We start from the raw sequence: 19,704 nt of genomic DNA, 5'->3' as shown, positions 1-19,704 counted from the left end.
AGACAATATATATAAAAATATGATCAATAATCATTAGAAAACTCTATTAAATATTGAAAACAATTACATGAACCTACAAGGTGTGTGTGCACATTCATTTTCTTTCACATCTTTCTTTTGAGGAAAAACAGCCCCAAGGCAGTTAATCTGATGTATGAGTAACAAACAGCCTCTTACAATGCCAGGCTCTCAAATCTGAAGTGCACCTAAGGGTTTCTGAGAGCAGAGAAAGGTTTTAAAAAAAAAAAAAACTATTAAAAGCATTACTAATATAAACACTACGATTGTATCCTCCACTTGGGGGATGGAGATCCAGGACAATGGAGATGATAAACATTCACCAGGGACACGAACTACCACTTGGTGAACGAAAGGTAGCAGATGAGATTCTATCAGGAAGGCTCTTATTATTGAAGACACAACAGAAGCTAAACAGTCAGGTCAGTTCTGGTATTTAAAAGCAGTTGAGTAATTAACAAAAGATTGATAAAGGTGTCAGGATAAAATCATATTTCAACAGAAGATGACATATATGGGAAGGTTTTTATATTTCAACCATTATCCTTCTGTTTTGCATTTTCCTTTTAAAAATATGTAGGAAATAGTAGTGAAATGGCTATCACCTAGTTAGCCCAAATCTGACTTTCTGGAAGCTGTTAGCAGTAAGTATAAATGAACTAAGGCAAATAATTTAAACTCGCAGCACTAAAGCAAAAGACGTCAACGTGGGCCGTGGTGAGCTGGAGTCTGAAAGTCAGGATCACTAATAGATATCCAGTTGGTGGCTGAAATCCCTGTTTTCTGGTTGGTTCTATGTCTCTGCCACAATCTCAAGGAGTAAAAGAAGCCTACAGACCGGTAAGGATTGGCCATAACTAGCACTGGTGGCAGAGCTTTGGCAAAAAAGTCCACTACAGTTTAATAGGTGTGAGCCTTAAACCCAGTGGCATTTTAACCATTTCACTCTTTACAGATATTAAAAAAAATTTAACCCTAAGTTTAGAAACAGTTAGTTTCAAGGCAAAAAAGCCACCCCCAAACCCCAAAACCTTATACACCCAGCCCCTTTCACTGTCCTAACTCATCACAGGCTGAGAATTTCCAGATTATCAGTCATGACAAGGATGCCTGATGGCTCATTTTACACAGTTCTCTATCTCTCCACCAGGGGGTGAAGTTGGCCAGCATTTGACTGAAAGAGAAAATTATTTTCAAACTTGGGTATCCTTTTGCATAGTGGTAGAAAGACGCTCACATACAAAAAGGGCCTTTCCCCTCCTTTCGCTTCTTCTCAGTACATTTAATCCTGACTGATTAGCAAAGCACTCCAGCCCTTGTGCGGCATGAGAGGGAAGGGTCATGATTATGGCTGAGAGCGAGCCAGCCACACATTATCTGCACAGTCCTGTAGGTTGGCAGGCCCGTTCTCCCAAAACTTGAGATCAGAGTTATGGTTTTGCCAAAGCTGATACAGTTTCAAGGATATTACTTTTTTTCTTTTCCTTAAAGGAGAATTTTCCACCAGGCGTATTTTAGCCAGCTGATGCCTCACACGGGGCTGGTTCCCTCCTGCCCGGCTCCTTTGCAGGGCCTCCCTCCCGGCAACCACAAAGCCACGGGAGGGCTGAGAGCACCCGCCCTGCCTTCCTGCAGGAACGGTGGGACCTTTCCACCCTGGGGGAGGGTGTCTGGTGGCCAGGAAGAAGCCCAGACAGCAATTCTTGGCTGGACCTCCCTCCCCCTCACTCACGGGGTTAGGAGCTCTGGGAGGGAACTCAGGTCTAGCTGGGTCAAGCCACAGCAGAGGACACACACACACACACACACACACACACACACACAGGGCCAAAGCCTGTTCCTGAGTTCAGAAGCAAACTGGAGTTTTAGTGTCTTGGTGAAGGCAAAATGGGGTGGAGGGAAAGACGCGGAGCGCTGCGCTAGTTCTCCCAGGTCCGGGGACAGATCCAGTTTTTTGTGGATCCTGAGCCTTGTACAATTTGGGGGCCTCTTTAAAAAAAGAATGCAAAATTAGGAATGAGCTACAGGACATCAGAAGGGGTCCTTGCCGATGAGAGATCCTGAGGCTTAAGCTTCATAACCGCCATCAGCTCCTTCGTGGGCCCTGGAGTTGAGCATGTGTGGCGGCAGGGGGCTCTCGTGAGCCTTACCCACAAAACGGCAATGGGGGGTTTCTCTAAGGCCACGTGCGTTGGTTCAGTCCCTGCCTCAGGGAGTGGGCTACGGAGCTGGGCAGGGAAGAAGGCAGGAGGTTCGGTTCCGCTTCCTCTTCATCCTGCCCGCACGCGTGGCAGATGCTCCGTACACACTTGCTGACCCACCAACTCAAGTGGCCCCACTGCTTGGTCCCCTACCCGTCCCTCCCTTCTTTCTGGCTTCCCGGCCACATTTCAAGTTTCCACATCAAGGAAGATTACTGCTGAACTGTCTGTCTGCAGGGGTGAGTAAGTCAGACCCAACCTATGAACAGGTTTCCTGCTCACCTGGACCATTCCTCACCGAAGGTGTCCAGGCATGAGTGACACAAACTTCAGTATCAGCCCAACAAACAATGATGTCATCATCATTCTTCGCAAACCTGCTACTTGGTGCAGCACGGGCACCTGGTCAGTAGGAAGCAAGGGGACAGGAGCTCTGTTGCTCAGGACTGCCCATTGCTCCAAGAGGACCCTAGGGACGAACTGCTCAACGGAGTGCAGGTGTTGCCCTGTGAGAGGAGAAAACCTCCCTGTCAGGAATCCCTGCTCCGCCCTGGCCAGCTAGCCACCCTCCTGACCAAGCCGCGATCTCCAGTTTGGGTCATCTTGTTATAGTCTGGCCCTGTCTTCTCCTCCATGGCCCCTTCCAAGACCTCCCTGGATGCCAGGAAGGTGCCCACCATGCATCTTTATTGCAAGAGCACAAAATAAATTGATGTGAATTTAGAGTATCTAGCTAAATATAGCTATGCTTGCATGTTTCCACGGGACTTGTAAAAATAATATATAAACTCTCCTAATCTAGTGGCAAAATCACTTACTCGAAACTTAAAAGGAAATGAGGCGAAGCCTAAAAAAATGGAAAGCCATTTGGTTTAGTTATATAGCTTACTTTCATATATGCTACAGTTTGGTATTTATAAGCAAACCAGCTGCTAAATGTTCTTGTTCTTTCTTGAACAAAACAGTGAGAACAACTTCTTACATATAAAAGTGTCTTCATGAAGCCATTTATCACAAGGAGAAAAGTGTCCTGCAAATTCTCATCTGTAAAATGGAGCTAATATTGTGATGGGAATATATCATTTAATGGCCACCATTATTGGGGTGCTTACTATGTGCCAGGCCTGTGCTGAGCATTTCATATAGATTATTTCACTTAATCCTCTCAGTAACCCGGTACAGGATTATCCTCCACTTATTCATGTGAAATTTGAGACTTTAAGAGTAAGTGACTTGCTCAACTGTTGCTGGAGGATTGACACTTGTTTTCAAGGCTTTAAAAGTTTTTTAGAAATCATCACAACCGTCAAATGCAAACAATGATAACAGCCCATTTATTGAATATATACTATGTGACAGGCCACTGTGCTGAATTCATTACATGCATTGGTTCCTTTAATACAGCCCTCTTGCAAGGCAACTGTCATCCCCATTTAACAGATGACGAAACTGAAGCGCAAAGATGCTAAACCACTCTGCCCAAAGCATCTCAAGCAGCTGAGGAATGGTCTGAACTCTAGTCTCTCTGCTTATACTATGCCACCTCCCTACTGTAAAATGCACACAAATATTAATAGAAAGTTTGTTTTCAGTAACAGCCCGTTAAGCTATTTCATATATAGAGATTTTTGAATGGCCCAGTAAAAATCACTATATTCTTTCATGCCAAGAGAAGAAGACAGGTGAGCAGTGCTAGGGGAGATGAATTCTGCCCTCCGGGCCTCTGTCTCCAGCATCATGTGGGGCAGGAGGAAGGGCACAGGGACGGGGGAGACAGGGAGGGAGCTGCACCTCACATCTTTGTAGACAGCATGAAAAGTAACACTAGCATGTAAACCAGGTTCACATCTGGATACGTAAGGTTGAGACTTGCCAGGGGAACCAGTCCATGATGGAACGACCCAAAACGCATTTAGTATTTTCTTAGGCCACTGTCCCCAAAGTGACTTCAACTTTAGCTGACCCAAGAGGCTTGCTAGCACATGTCGCTCGCTAATCTGAGACGCTGCCTTCACCATGGGGTGGGGAACATAAACACAGAGTGATCAACTTGTTGTGGGATCCACCGTCACAGTGGCCCAACTTGCACATGACAAAGAAGGTCACCTGGCAGAGAGGCCCAGTTCACGATGCTGGGGAGAAGGCAAACCAACCAGCTGAGTCCAAAGGACACTTAAACATACGAGAAAAACTGCAAAAAAGCAGGGATGGGGTGTCTTTGGAGGACAGTAGGGCACATTCGGCAAGGCTTGATTTTGGGGAGTTCATCAACTGTGGATGGACCCCTGATCCAGATGCCCCCATGAAGCAAGGCAAATCAGCTCTCAGATCAAGAGAAAGGATATTAGTTAGGGTAATGAGCATGAGAAATGGTGCTTGAGCACAGAGTTTCCCAATACTAGCTTTCTGCTGGGGTTATGTGCTGTTGGCGCGACAGCAAAGAAAACCGGCCCAGAGACAAGGTCAGAGGCTTCCCTGTGGTTTTAGAGAACAGAGTGTTGGTGCAAACCTGGCTGCCACTCGAATCCCTGCAGCCCAGGCAGATTTACTCAGACGAGCCTCACGTGCACACTTCGGATCCCATCAAAGGCAAGGTTACAGGGACTCAGGCGTGGCTTCATGGGAGCAGCATCTTTCCAACAACTCCAAGCATCTGAAAATCGGAATGGGATGCTTCTTGGGAGGGAGGGAGAGAGGGAGGGAGGGAGCTTGCCATGCCTGGACAGTTTTCAAGCACAGGCTAAAGGACCGCTTTTCAGGGTGTTGCAGAGGAGTTCCTCGAACTGGGCCAACAGTTAATATAACAAGATGCTCAAGTGGAAGTTTCCATTGTGGCAACACGATTCAGCAGATGGGAAATTCCAAAGCCGGGGCCAGACCACTATATGGAAATTCCTAAGAAGTTGACCTAGCTGGTTCAAAGGTCCATAAGGAGGATATTAACAGGTTCAGGACAGTGGAAAGTGATGGAGGATTTTGTGGGGCAGATTCCTCAGAAATGCTTTGATTCCTGGCCTCCCCAAGGTGGGTGGAGTGGTGGGAGTCCACTTTTCATCTCAAACCTGGAGACAAGAGTTTCAAAAGACAGCACCTGGAGGGCTCCTCGAGTTTGGGGATTGGTATGTGACACCTGCTTGAGGAACCAAAATGTGGGAGGGGAGCTGAAGCAATATAAGGTGACAGAGTAGAAGAAAGGGCCTGCTCACCCTCTCCCCTGATGGGGGGGTTAAAGGGCACCAGGAATGCCAGCTCTGGTCTCTTTGAAACAGGCTCTACCCACCAGGGCTTCAGACTGAGGATGAGGGAACCCCAAAGAGAGAATCTGTATGGGAACGAGAAGCTGATGGAGGATGGTAGCAACCAGCAGAAGGAGAGGCACTGCCCGAATCCTGGGAGGTCCTGGTGGAATGTGCTGGTGTGGGAGTCCTCAGGACAGCCATGGAAACAGCTAGGAAAGCAAAAGAGAGTCCATTCACCCACCAGCCAGGCTCACAGAACCCAGTGTCAGGCGCGACAACAGTGGTCAGGTAAGAGCTTTCCTCTCTCTCTGCCTCACCTGGGCAGGCCTGGAATGGTGGGCAAGATGGAGGGAAGTCTCCTCTTGGAGTAAACACTGACCGTTCATAGATTAAAGTGAGCATTTCCAATTTCCAGAAAGTATGCGGCGTGTGTGTGTGTGTGTGTGTGTGTATGTGTGTCACTTGTAGGGGTCGTAGGACTTTTTGTTACCTAAGAGTAACCAGAAATGTCATAGGCCTGATCAAGTTTTTATCAGGAAATGGGGAAAGACACACCCCAGTGAATCAACTTTAAAGGCACGGTGAGAGACAAGAATAAAGCCGTGTCTTAATTATGTCTCACAAGCTGCGCTGTACAGTGTCCTAGTCACAGCTAACCTTTGCAGCAGTGCCTGTGGGCCAGGCACTGGGACGAGCACTCTACAGACATGACCTCATCCAGGCCCCCAACAGCTCTGTGAGGCAGGTATTATCACCCCTTTGACAGAAAAGGAAACTGTGGCTCAGAGAGGTAAGGCAACTTTCCCAGAGTCACACAGGGAGGTGAGCAGAGTAGTAGCTCGGACTCAACCACAAGTCTGACATTGAACTCTGGACTCTCTTCTCCCAGATGAGTAGTTTTCAGCAGCCAGTGATGACAAAAGCAGGATAGGGATCTTGGGATCTTTCCATCCTTCCCTCTAAGGAGTCCCTGAGCTAGAAAAGCAGAGAGCCAAGTTTGAAAACCACTGAACTGCACGATCTCAGCAGTCTCCTCCAACTCTGGGGTTCTAGGATTCTATCACGTGGGGGTTGGGAGTGGAGAGGTGTGGACCCACAAAAGAGGACACGGGGAAGAGGGAAAAGCCAGACTTTGTGTCCTGTGTTCCCAGAGAGGCAGCCGAAGGAGCTGGTTCCAGCAGGTGGTACCAAAACAAACCTGAGGTTCAGAGAATTACAGTCATGTGTATAAATATACAGTTCAGACAATGCACATAAAGCACTTAGCACAGGGTGAACACCAGAGTAAAAGCATTAGGTAAATGGCAACTACGACTGTGAAAAGTTTACATATACGCCTAAAACCCTCAACATGCAATTTGATGCAACATACTCAGCCACTGACATCACTGTGTCTGTTCCATAGGGAGCTGTGTTTATCATGGACGCTAAACTCTACTCACTGAGCCAAGAAAAGAAATGAACACGTAAGATTAAGCTAGCCAAATCTAAAACAATTTGAGTAAGTCTTCTCTTAAGCAGTAGGGGGCTAGGGAGTCCTATGAAAAAATCATGGAAGCATGATCCCTTTCTCCAGTAAAAAAAAAAGTACATACACAGCATTTTGCAAATAATTAGAGAAGCCCATTCATTGATTCATTCAATGGATTACAGATCCACTGAAGTCTATTCATCATCTTCAGGTTAATAATCTAGATCCAAGGGACACGACCTGAGGTCGTCAGGCCAAAAGCTGCCTACGTGACCCCACAGTGGGGTCACCCACACTCCTCCTCTCAGTATGCTCACTGTTGCTAGTCTGATCATGATACTAAACTTGGAATAGGTAGTCAATGTAACTGAAGCTGAATCTAATTTTAAACCTTTCAAGTTTAATGGACGCCAAATTAAGAATTTCTAAATCAGTGCACTCTGGTACCTAGAAATTTTAATTGCTTGGCATGCTCTTTCTTTCCTTTCTTCTGGTAACAAAATTCCTCCTTTTTCCTAGGGACCCTGTGCCATGTGCTTCGGGTACGATTCATCCTCTTTCAAGGAACACATGAACAAGCCCTGGCCAAGCAGATACTGCTTATTGTCTACTGCCTACTTCTAGCCAGGTTGATTCAGGCAAGGAGTCCAAACTGGGCCAGACCTCCTTGGTACTATTGTTAGAACAATGACAAAAGAGGCACTCTCTTTTCTCTGAGATCCACAGCTGTGAAGATGATGGAAGTGTAACGCTGATGGCTACCTCTGCAAGGTACTGAGGGGGAGACTGCCTAAGAATGAAGCTGACAGAGTTAAGCAGAATCAAGAGATGGAGAGAGTGAAGAATAATGGCCTGATGTTTTCTGGAACACCTGGATACACCCATGCCTGAAGTCCATGCCAACACGGACATGTTAGTCATTAAGTCAAGACACTAGTTTAAGTTGGACTTCTGTTACTTGCTACCAAAATAATTCTAACTAAGAAACCTGATCTAAATGAAGACAAAGCCCAAAAGGAAATTCCCATTTATGGACAGTCCTCGTGGAATTCTGGGCTCCTCTCTGACAATGATCCTTACTGAATTAACTTTTTTTTCATCCTATGCACATTACTTTCATATCACCCTCTGCTCCCTTACCAGTGCTGCCAACCCCTCAGACACTACTGCTGCAAAAATTATTAAAGTCACCGACTAGAAGAAGAAAATCACGTAAGTGGACAATAGTAGCTCAGTTTATAGTTTGCTGCCATCCAATACATCCTTGGAGTCTACTAATCTTATTCCAGTGAGCTTCTCAAACTGCCCTGGTTCCCTCAAAAGGTACAGAACACTCTGGTACCTAAAATGACGTAGAGCCACAGGGCTCAAAACAGAAGGAGAGATGAACGTGGAGCAAGCGAAGTGGGCCACACAGGTCACAGGGGACAGGGTCCGTGTAAATTCTGTGCATCAAAAGGCCACTCCGCAGACTGAGTCAGGGCATAGCACGATTTGGAGTTGGGAGAAATAACTTTCACTGAGTACTTCCCAGGAAGTTGTTTATTATTCTTTTAGAACTGGGATGGTAAGGAGATCTCAACTCGTGTGCCAAGCCTGGGCCATAGCCAAACGTCTGGGCTCAGCATCAAGAGCCATGACGGTCTGTGACATGCATCACACGGGAGGGAGGAGGGATGAATATATATGCTTGTTATTACAGCGGAAAATATTACTTTTTTTTTTTTTTTCGGTACCCGGGCCTCTCACTGTTGTGGCCTCTCCCGTTGCGGAGCACAGGCTCCGGACGCGCAGGCTCAGCGGCCATGGCTCACGGGCCCAGCTGCTCCACGGCATGTGGGATCTTCCCAGACCGGGGCACGAACCCGCGTCCCCTGCATCGGCAGGCGGACTCTCAACCACTGCGCCACCAGGGAAGCCCTGAAAATGTTACATTTTATACTTGGGTGAAGCAAGGCCAGCAGAGAAATGCACACCTGGGCTGGAAGGCGCTTCTTGGGCAGCACTCAGGTGTCACACATCGTTGGTCTACATGGAGGGCAGTCCTCATCAGTCACTTCTATAGGGATGTTGTTCGCTGCCTTAGGTGGCGTCCTCCTCCTGAGCACCCAGGGGGCAATTACTCTACGTCTCGAAAGAATCACAATCAACCTTGCTTCTTCTGAGTAACTAGAGTGCTTTTATCCTCTAGCCACCAAGAACTCCCAACTGAGCACGTTTTCCTAGTACTGACTGCTCAGGAACTCAGAGGCCAGACCATGGGGGCTGCTAGTGTGCGTACAGGCTCTCACTTAAGAACTGGGGGCCTAACCTAATCTCGGATTTCACCTTACTTTTCCTTCCCCACAAATTTCCTTCCTTCCTTCTTTGTCTGAATCTTAATATATGTGTATTTAAAAGCTACCTCAAAACTCTTTGAAAGAAGACAGGCACATACACTAGATCAATAGCAATCAAAATAATGTACAACGAATCAGACAGTGAACAGAGGACAGTTTTATAAATGCTGCCTCTTGTGATAGCTGTTACAGGGAAGTTCCAAGCAAGCAGCGTGAGCATGTGGTGGGCCTTAGACCAGAGACAGCCCTGGGCCAAACTGTCACGTCAGCAAATGTCTCAGACCACGCCCTCCAACCCTCCTGCACTCCCCTCCCCCTACTCCATCCTTCCTCAGGCAGTTGGGTGCCCTGTGGTCCATTCCTGCACGTCCCACACCTACTCTCTCCCTAGTACTGTTGCTTGCTCTCCCTTCCCCAACTTCTCCCACTAATCAAAGCAGATCACACTTCTACAGGTCCCTGTACTTGACACTGGTAAGCTGTCAATGGCTGATAGCGGCTCAACCAACTATTTCTCTCAGGAATGAAGAGGGAGAAATCAAAGGACTAAATCACTAATGGTGGAATAGGCTGTAATTATGATACAGATGCAACTGAACAAGGGGATCTTCTTGTAAATTTCCAATAATTCTATGAGAAGCAGTTACCACAGTGGCCAGCATACAGTCGGCATTCAATGAACAGTAGACACCAATTATGACTACTGTTGCTATAATTATTAATCCTTCCACCACTGGATTACTCGCTGCCTATTCCTCTATCACTACCACGACTACCACCACAGAGGTAACTGCTAGCCACAGATCCATAATCAATTAATGTATTTTAATTCCATTCTATGGTTTATAAAGCATTTGCGTATACATCATCCTTTTTTTTTTTTAAGAGGGAACACTTCTTTTTATTCTTTTTTTAAACAACTTCATTGAGATATAATTCATATACCATACAATTCACCCATTTTCATGTACAATTCAGTGGTTTTTAGTACATTTACAGGCACTGGGCAACCACTGCCAGAATGAGCTTTAGAACGTCTTCATCACGCCAAAAGGAAACCCTATACCTTTAGCTATCTCCCCACGTCCCCCATTTTCACCTCCCAGCCCTAAGCAATGAATAATCTACTTCTGTCTCCAAGGATTCCCCTATTCTGCATTTTCATATGAATGGACTCACATTATATGTGGACATTTGTAACTGGCTTCTTTCACTTAGCATAACATGTTCAGGGGTTTTCCATGTTGTAACATGTATCAGTGCTTCATTCCCTTTTCCATCATCCTTTTTTATCTTCCTGGCAATCCTCAAGTTAAATGTTATTTCCGTTTTACAGATGAGGATACTGAAGCTCAGAAAGGTCCCATTTATAAGGTCCTAGAGCCAAGAAGTAGCAGAGCCAGGACTCAAACCCCAGTCTCATATAAATTTCTTGTTCTTTCCTCAACAAGTGGTTGCCAACTCTGTAGCTATTACATCAGAATCATCTGAGTGCTTCAAGGTCCCCAGGTTCACCTAATGAACGTAGACGGCCCAGTGAAGGGACTGTGAACTTGTATTTCAACAGGTACCTCATGCGATCCTGGGGAGCTGCTGGTGGGTGACCAGGTGCAGGGTCCTGGCTGACTAAGTACCCACTGTCCTCTCGGCCCTGTGCTGAGTACTACAAGGGAGACACATGGAACCTTCTGCTCTCAAGGCACTGACAAAGGTACTGAGGAGGTAAGACTAGGAAGCTGAAGAAGGGTGCGTGACAGAAGACAGTGTTTGGCTTTGAAGTATTCGGAGCAGAGAAGATCACAGATGGTGGGAAGAGGCAGGGAAGGCCACGTTACAGAGAAGGGAAGATTCTACTGGGCCCTGCAGAATGAGGAGGACTTCCAAGCAGAGAAGGGGTGAGCTGCATGAGGTGTCCTCGGGAGAAACGGTAAACAGGCTAGTCTGGCTAGAGGAAAAGGAATAGTGGGAGCTGAACAAGAGAGGACTGGGCCAGATAATGGAAGTGGAGAAGCCAGAGAGGAGTCTAGGCTGGTGTGGTGGATGAAATGGGGGCACTGACAGTCTCTGAGCAAAGGAGGAACTTCCTGAAAGTTGAACTGAAGGAAGACTGGTGTGGCGGTGCTGCGTACCATGAAGCGAGGCTGGGAGCGGAAAGCTGGTATTGGCAAGACCACCCAGGATGCTGCTGAACGGACCGGGATGCCAGGCGGCAGTCAGCAAGACCAGGATCCCAGGGTCTGTCGATCAGAACGGGCCGAGGGGACGGGCTGTGAGATGGGAGCGTGACCTGAGCCCTCTCACTCTCCAGGCACTTTTCATCCCATCACAGCTGTTTCCGTGAGACCCATAAACACTGTAGGGTGGATTGTGAAAATGGCCGCAAATCTTCCCCTCTCTGTAACCATCCTCCCTGCAACGTGATTCCGCAGCTCGTCTCACCAAGAGGTAGAATCTATTCCTGTACCTCGTGAATCTACACTAGCCACATAGCTTCTTTTAGCCAACAGAATGTGGTGGACGCAATGCTGTGGCAGTTCTGAGCCTTGGCCTCAAGACGCATCTGCTGTGTCTCTTGGTACCCTGCCCAAATGCCATGTGCACAAGCTCAGGGTAGCCTGCAGGACAGTGAGACACATGTCTTAGTCACTGTCATCACTCCAGCGGACAGCCAGGTGACCCCCCAGCCTAGGTGACCTGGACCTGCAGCTGACTGAAGACACATGAATGGTCCTAGCTGAAACCAAAAGAATCACACACCTAGGCCCAGCCCAAATCGCCAACCGACAGAATTATGGGATAAAGAAATGATCGCTATTTTGAGTCAGTGAATTTTGAAGAGGTTTGTTATACAGCAAAAGCTAACTGATACACAATGCAAATAACATGATCGCCACATATCAGGGAGTGGTGTCACCTGAAGCCACAGAAGCTTTTTCACTTCAGAAGTACATTACTTTCCCAGCTCTAAAGGAAGTTTTCTACCACTACAGAACTGTTATCTCATGACAGTCACATTTAGGTTTAAAGAGAGATGAGAGAAAAAATAGGGCAATAAGAAAGCTAATGTTACATCTATGAGCCAGTCTTCATTACAACACACTGCAAGGAACTGTCTGAATTCCTTGGCTGAAATATCACTTTGTTGTTTTGGATACTGTTTGAAACAAGCAGACTATCAACAGGGGCCTGGAAATAGTTTCAACACACAAAAGAAGTTTTTATTTTAATAGTATTTGGCATGCAATCATAGATCTTTTCCCTGATCATGTTCTTAGCAAAAGGACATGGATTGATCTGTTTTTTTTAAGGCATGGAAACATCGTAAATCATTTCAGAGGAAAAAAAAAAGTAAATAAATAGACATCTAATCATAGTACTAGTAGAGATGCACCTAACTTAGCAGTGTGAGTATCATTTCAAAAGTGACGTCAAACGGTCGCTTTGTTTTAAAAATGAAAGAGCACTTACCAGTAAGACTCTGTGTGGCCCACCGTTACCAGGTTTTTAGGTGATGGAATAAATCTGAAATAGAATGAAACAAGCATTCCGTAAGTAAATCACATTTGGAAAGGTGTGCCTTCGATCCCAGTGACTGCCATCACATTGAGTATTTATTCTTTTAGTTAAAGATTAGCAAAGCTTTTTCTGGCTCCTGATGGAATAGGGAGAGTTTTTTGCCTACATATTTCAACTTCCTGAACAGAGAGCATTCTCTCATCTCCTTCAGGGAGTGTTCAAAGTCTGAGGCCAGTATAACTATAAATGGTAGTGTTTTTGTCCAAACCCCTCCAAGTCAGCGGAAGCCTCCTGGGTTGTTGCTCTTGCTTTGGTCCCTCCACTCCCTTCTGCTAGCACCAAGCCATGACTCCCTTTATGGAACCGATTAAAAAACGGATGGTCCAGTATAACTTGAAGGGCAATAGGAGGAGTGTACCAGGCTTTTCAATAGTGATCACAGATAACCACACCTTTTTATTTTATTGATAATGGTGAGCCTAAAGCCCTGCTGTTCAAGAGAAATATAACACAAGCCACATATATAACTTTAAATTTTCTAGTGGCCACATTAAAAGAGCAAAAAGAAACAGACGACAATTTTAATATTTATTTAACTGAATTTACTCAGAATATTATCATTTCAACATGCAACCAATATAAAAAAATGATTAATGAGACATTTTGCTTTTTTTTTTTTTTGGTCATACTAAATCTTCAAGACCCAGTACATTTCAACTCGGGCTAGCAGCAGTCCAAGTAGTCAACAGCCACAGCAGCTAGTGGCTTCCGTATCAGACAGCATGGGCCTAGGGAACCTATCCTTGGCCTTCAGGTACTGGCAAGGATCCAAAGTGAGTGAAATGCACATGGAGATTTTGTTTATCTATTTTCCTGCTCTTAGGAATTCATCATTAATTACCGCATTCCATGATGTCATTTAGTAGAAATAATAACATAATAATAGGAAGAGATATGGGAACATATGTATATGCATAACTGATTCACTTTGTTATAAAGCAGAAACTAACACACCATTGTAAAGCAATTATACCCCAATAAAGATGTTAAAAAAAAAACCATAATAATGGCAAATACTGTATAGTACTTGCTATGTGTTCTCGGCAAGCTCCCATGTTACCTTAATGAACCCTCACAATAACTTCACGAGGTACGTATATTATCATTCCCATTTTGTAATGAGGAAACTGAGGCACAGAGAGGTTAAGTAATTACTCAAGGTTATAAGATACTGACAGAGCTGGGATTCTAATCTACGTAGCTGGTCTCCAGAGCCCATGCCCTTAGCCACTATACTCTCAATTAAATTTGAACGGGTCAAAATAAGATAATTACTTTCAGTTTTAATTATAACTGTCAAGTGATCCAAGGTTGCTCCCATCATACATGGTCAGATAATAGCACTGATGGCAGATGGAGAATTGATGGGATGTACTAGCAAATTAAATTTAAAATAATTTGGGGTGGGACCACAAAAACCACAGGCAAGCCTGGGGTCAAAAAGACTGTACCACGTGTAGGGGGCCATTCTGGATGACCAAGATGGGGGTGCAGGGAGAGGTTAAGGTGGGGTCTTTGGAAAATCATGTCTTTGTGATTTTTCTGAGGGAAGAGTCTATCACTTTCATCTGATTCTCAAATCAGTCTGTAAGCTAGACATCTCTGTATGTCTTAGCAGGGGTAGGGAGTAGAAAGGAATTACATAAACATATCCTTTCACTTTATTAATCTGTGCCCCCCTCCAAAGAAATCATACCCAATGAGCAAAATCAAATCCACACACATGAATTTCCTGCCCAAATGATAGGGAAGGAGGCTGGTGAGGGACATCATTTAGAATCAACAGGCTGTGGGTTGAGGCCACTGGGGGTGCTGCCTCCCAGTCTCCCAAGGCGACCCCCGAACCTGCTGAAAATCCTTCAGTGGCTTCCTCTAGGTGGTAGGATTAAGTCCAAGCTCTTTAGCCCAGTCTCCAAAGCCCCAGTGACCTCGTGCCTGCCCCTCAGGCACTCTCCTGTGAGCACTTGCCCTTCACCCACACAAACCTATTTACAGGTCCCTAAATGCTCCCCCCCGCCACTCTCACTTCTCTGTACCTTTGCAGATTGTGTTCTTTTTGTCAAGCACGTCTTTTCCCTACAGTATCTGCCTGCCTTCAAGTCTCAATTAAAAACTCAACACTTCTGGGGAGCCTGTGTGAACTCCTTCGGCTGGCTTAGGGGCAACTTCTCTGCAGTAACAGTAGTAAAGTAGTATTCACTCAACTCAACTGATAATTATGTACCACTACTACTGATAGTAATAAAAGCTGATTTTTATGGAGCATTTCAAGCGCTTTACGTGCTCCTTTAATCATCTCAGTAACCTCATGAAATGGGTTATTACCACATTTAGCAGGTGAGCAAACTGAGGCATAGAGGTCAAGTCAGTAGCCTAGGGTCACACAGCTTATAAATGGCAGAGCCAGACTGTAAACCCAGACAGCCTGGTTCCAGAGCCTGCACTCTCTTTTTTTTTTTTTTAAGTTGACTTAATTTGATTTACAGTGTTGTGTTAGTTTCAGGTATATAGCAAAGTGATTCAGTTTTCTATACTGTATATATAAAGAATATACATATATTCTTCTCAGATTCTTTTCCATTATAGGTTATTACAAGATATTGAATATAGTTCTCTATGCTATATAGTACATCCTTGTTGTTTATTTTATATGTAGTGGTATGTATCTGTTAATCTCAAACTCCAAATTTATACCTCCCCTCACTTTCTCTTTGGCAACCATAAATTCGTTTTCTGTGCCAGAGCCTGGACTCTTTAACGCTATACCGGGCCTGACTCCCTCTGTGTCCCACTGCCTTCTACTCTCATTGCCCCTGTACTTCCCTCTGTTAATCCAAGTGGCTCCTGTGTTTCAGTTTTTCATTTACTGGTCTCTCTGTCCACTTGTTTGCAGAATCTCTGGAGGTTGAGAATGTGTCTAACTCATCTTTGTCTTTCCAGGACCTTGCAATGTGTTTGGTATACAGCAGGTGCTCCATAAAGGCACACACATGAAAACACTGGCACAGCACTGGAAGGACAGGGGTCAGGGGTACAAACTTGGGCCTAATAAAAACACACCAGGAGAAAGAGACTCCAGATATGCACTTGAACAAAGCAAGCATTTTGTTTTTTAATTTTTAAAATGGTTTTTTAAAAATTTATTTTATTTATTTATTTTTGTCTGTGTTGGGTCTTCGTTGCTGCGCGCGGGCTTTCTCTAGTTGCTGCGAGCGGGGGCTACTCTTTGTTGCGGTGCGTGGGCCTCTCATTGCAGTGGCTTCTCTCATTGTGGAGCACGGGCTCTAGGCGCGTGGGCTTCAGTAGTTGTGGCACACGGGCTCAGTAGTTGTGGCTCACGGGCTCTAGAGCACAGGCTCAGTAGTTGTGGCACACGAGCTTAATAGTTGTGGCTCACGGGCTCTAGAGCACAGGCTCAGTAGTTGTGGCACACGAGCTTAGTTGCTCCGCGGCATGTGGGATCTTCCCGGACCAGGGATCGAACCCGTGTCCCCTGCATTGGCAGGCAGATTCTCAACCACTTGCGCCACTGGGGAAGCCCAACAAAGCAAGCTTTAACTTCATCTTTTAAATTCAGCCTGTGCTGAGGGAATGGTCATTTCCTAGGTCTGTTTAATACCAGTGGAAACAGAAGCAATGCAGGCCAGGGCATGGCTAACTTGATCATACCCCCAACAAGTTCATCAGTTTCATTTTACACTGCACATGGATTTACGTAATAACATGCCTTGGCTGGCCACAATAAAGAAATGCCAGAAAAGACACTTTCCTTTAAAAAATGCAATATTCAAGGAAAAAAGGACAGAAAATGCTATTTCCTAAAGTTTTCTTGGTTTCCAATAACTGGCTATGAGTATGTTCCAAACATCTTTTTTTTTTTTTTCTTTTAAAAAAACAGCCTCATGTTGAGAATCTCCTTTTGCTGTTCAGATGTGGTTGTGCCACTTTCTACCCCAGAGTTCCATAAGATGCTTCCTTCCGTCACTACCTACACTTCCCTTGGATGGATATAAAAGTCCTTGTAGGAGGACACTCTCCTCTTTCTCTAACAGTAGGAAAGAAAAAAGCTTCACGATCTAGGACATGCATAGACTTCTAGAGAAAAAGAGACCTCCTTCTGGCTCATGTCAGAGACTGCATCAGGACTGCGCCCAGCCCACCTACTCAGACATAAATACAATTAGCCATAATACCCACCCTTCCTACTTGCATCCAGAATAGAAGAGAGACCACCAACTTCCCATGGATATGGCTGTCAGCATCCTCTCAGATATTAACCACCACATTATAAATCTGCATTTTTGATCTTGCTATCTCATCTCCTTCCACAATGAACAGTAATCTAATTATTCTTGAGAGGTTTACTGAGTGCAAATTAAGGGCCAGGCACAGTTGTAGGTGCTGGAGATACAGCAGTGAATGAGGTAAATAAGGTTCCTGACATAGGGGCCCGTACATTTAATAGGAAACAGAAAATAAACAAGTATACAAAGAAGAAAAATAAGAGAACTTCTAGATAAGTTCTACAAATTCTTTCCTACAAGCAGCGAGTGATGCAACCCCCTGGAGAGCTTCACAATATCTCTTTGGCAGCTGAATGGAGGAGTTTCAAAAAGGCAACAGTGAGTGAACGGATCAATGGTGGCCAATTCTGAGGCTACTCAATTGTGCAGGTGAGATATGATGGTACCTTTGCCTAGGATGGTAGCAGTAGAGATGGAGAGAAACGGATGCATTCAGGACAGGTTCTGGAGGTAAAACAACTAGGACCTGCTGATGAAGTGGATGTGGCCAATGAGGAAAAGGAAGGGGCTGAGATGACACATAGGTTTTGGTTCAAGCAACTGGGTCAATGATGGCTTCCTTGAGGGAGAAACGGGTTGAGAGAGGAAAGAAAATCAAGAACTCTGATTTGACCCTGTTAACTTGGAGACATCCAAGTGGAGATGGCAAAAAAATACTGAGAAGTCTAGAACTGTGTTGTCCAATACTATAGCCGTTAGCACATGTAGGGATTTAAATGTAAATATATACAGTTACAAACTCATTCCCCCAGTGCATGAGCCACGTCCAAGTGGTCAGGTGGACACAGAAGCAGCTACTATCCTGAAGAGCACAGGTGTAGAATGTTTCAATCACCATAAAAAGCTCTATTGGACAGGACTTGTCTAGAATGAACATGATAACCTGCTAGACTCCTTTCATTATTATAAAGCTTATTGCAATTATAAAATACAAAATGATAGTCCTCGGAGACCTAATTTAGCTTTGAATGGCAATTGGATTATGATCTGTCTGAACATATTTGTTCCTAGTCTCATTTTAACTCTCTAGAAAATAACATAATACAGGCACTGGAGGAGAGTGAACACTAGATTTATAAGCCTGGCTTCCAGCTGTCTTCACTGTCAGTGATTTCCAGCAAAATCACTAAACTTCTATGTGCCTCAATTTCCCCAACTACAAAACTGGGAGTGATCTGGAATGGATTATATTGAGAAGTATGTTGGAGAATGTTTCCAGCTCTCCAGATGGCTCCACTGTTCTCTCTGGTCAGGTCTATTATGTTTTCACTTGCAAATACTGACATGATGTTATCTCAAATGGCAAAACAGATATAAAAGGGCTTTGAAACATATAAAGGATCCTACAGGAGGCATAAAAGGCACATGTTCCATAAAGGCAAGACAGAGCAAAAGAAATATGCCCTGTGCCTTGATCCACCACAGAAAGTCGTGTGTTTTGACACGTTGGCAGGGCTACTGACTTGATAAAGTAATGCCATATGGGTTAAAGCATCAAGAATCAAGTGTTGATCCCCAAAGGTAAAAGACAGTAAACAGTCACCAAAATGGTGACATTTTCCTTTATTGTGCAAGGCTTCTGTCCCTGGGAAGGGCACGCCTGGAGCTGGTGAACTGGCCTATTTTAGCCAAATGGTGCCACACCATTTTCCCCACCTTGAGACTATGTCCCGGTCAAAAGAGCTGGTCTGGGCTGTTCACTGGGAGAAACTCTTCCACCTGGTCACTGTTCTTAATCTTCAGAGAGCTTCTAGTGACTTAAAATTTGTTTTTAATTGAGGAGCTTGGTGGTATATGTCCTCAACTAATTTGTGGATAAGATGGAGAGAAAGTATCCTCATAATGTCAATGCCAGTGAGAAATCTTTAAAAATACACATATATTCCTAGTTTGCCAAACTTTAAGAGAATATAAAGAAGTCAGATTGAACAGTTAATTGTGAAATATTACACTCCACATATTTTGTTTCTCCTTTTCTATTGAAAGGGCAATGACAGTTTTTTGTTGGTTTGTTTCCCCCAATGGCAGTTTTAAAAGGATAGCATTCTTTGGAATGACCCATATTCCCACCATACTAGTGCTACTATTTATTTTTTTCTGTTACCCTCGATAGACATGTGTCATATGACTATGGCCATAGTTTATATGCTATTGGTAGCAAAGGCTTTGGAGTTGGACAGATCTAGGTTTGATGCTGGGTCCTCAGCTAATGACCTGCAAGTCCTGGGACAATTTACCCCTAAGCCTCAATTTTCTGACATGTAAGGTAGGACTAATATGACTTTTGCACATTGTTGCTCTAAGGATTAAAAAAAGGGAGGACACTAGGATAGAGCCATCAGGAAAAAACCCTATATATGATGCTGTTATTTTCTTTTTCCATTTTACTTTCAATTTCAAATATTTTTTGTGTGTTTCTACACACATTCATAATGACTGTTTAAGGGACCTAAATCTCTCCCCTAATGCTGGATATTTAAATTACTGCCAGTTTTTATTACTATAAATAAGATTACATTGGAAACCTTCATGCTTCAGCGTTTTTCATCCCTTTAA

General features: G+C 44.6%; 1 protein-coding gene across 3 annotated transcripts in view; it reads right to left on the bottom strand.

Moving 5' to 3' along the window:
* GNG12 (G protein subunit gamma 12) overlaps positions 1-19,704 on the bottom strand; it is a 124,095-nt gene that overhangs the window by 61,763 nt on the left and 42,628 nt on the right. For all 3 annotated transcript variants that reach the window (XM_033407500.2, XM_033407499.2, XM_049699494.1), the window contains exon 2: positions 12,737-12,790. The gene's annotated coding sequence lies outside the window, so the exon portion shown is untranslated. The remainder of the gene's footprint in view (positions 1-12,736; positions 12,791-19,704) is intronic.

This window comes from Orcinus orca, chromosome 1, assembly GCF_937001465.1.
Source record: "Orcinus orca chromosome 1, mOrcOrc1.1, whole genome shotgun sequence".
In the NCBI taxonomy this organism is placed as follows: Eukaryota; Metazoa; Chordata; class Mammalia; order Artiodactyla; family Delphinidae; genus Orcinus; species Orcinus orca.
This window is presented reverse-complemented; position numbering and strand designations above follow the sequence as displayed.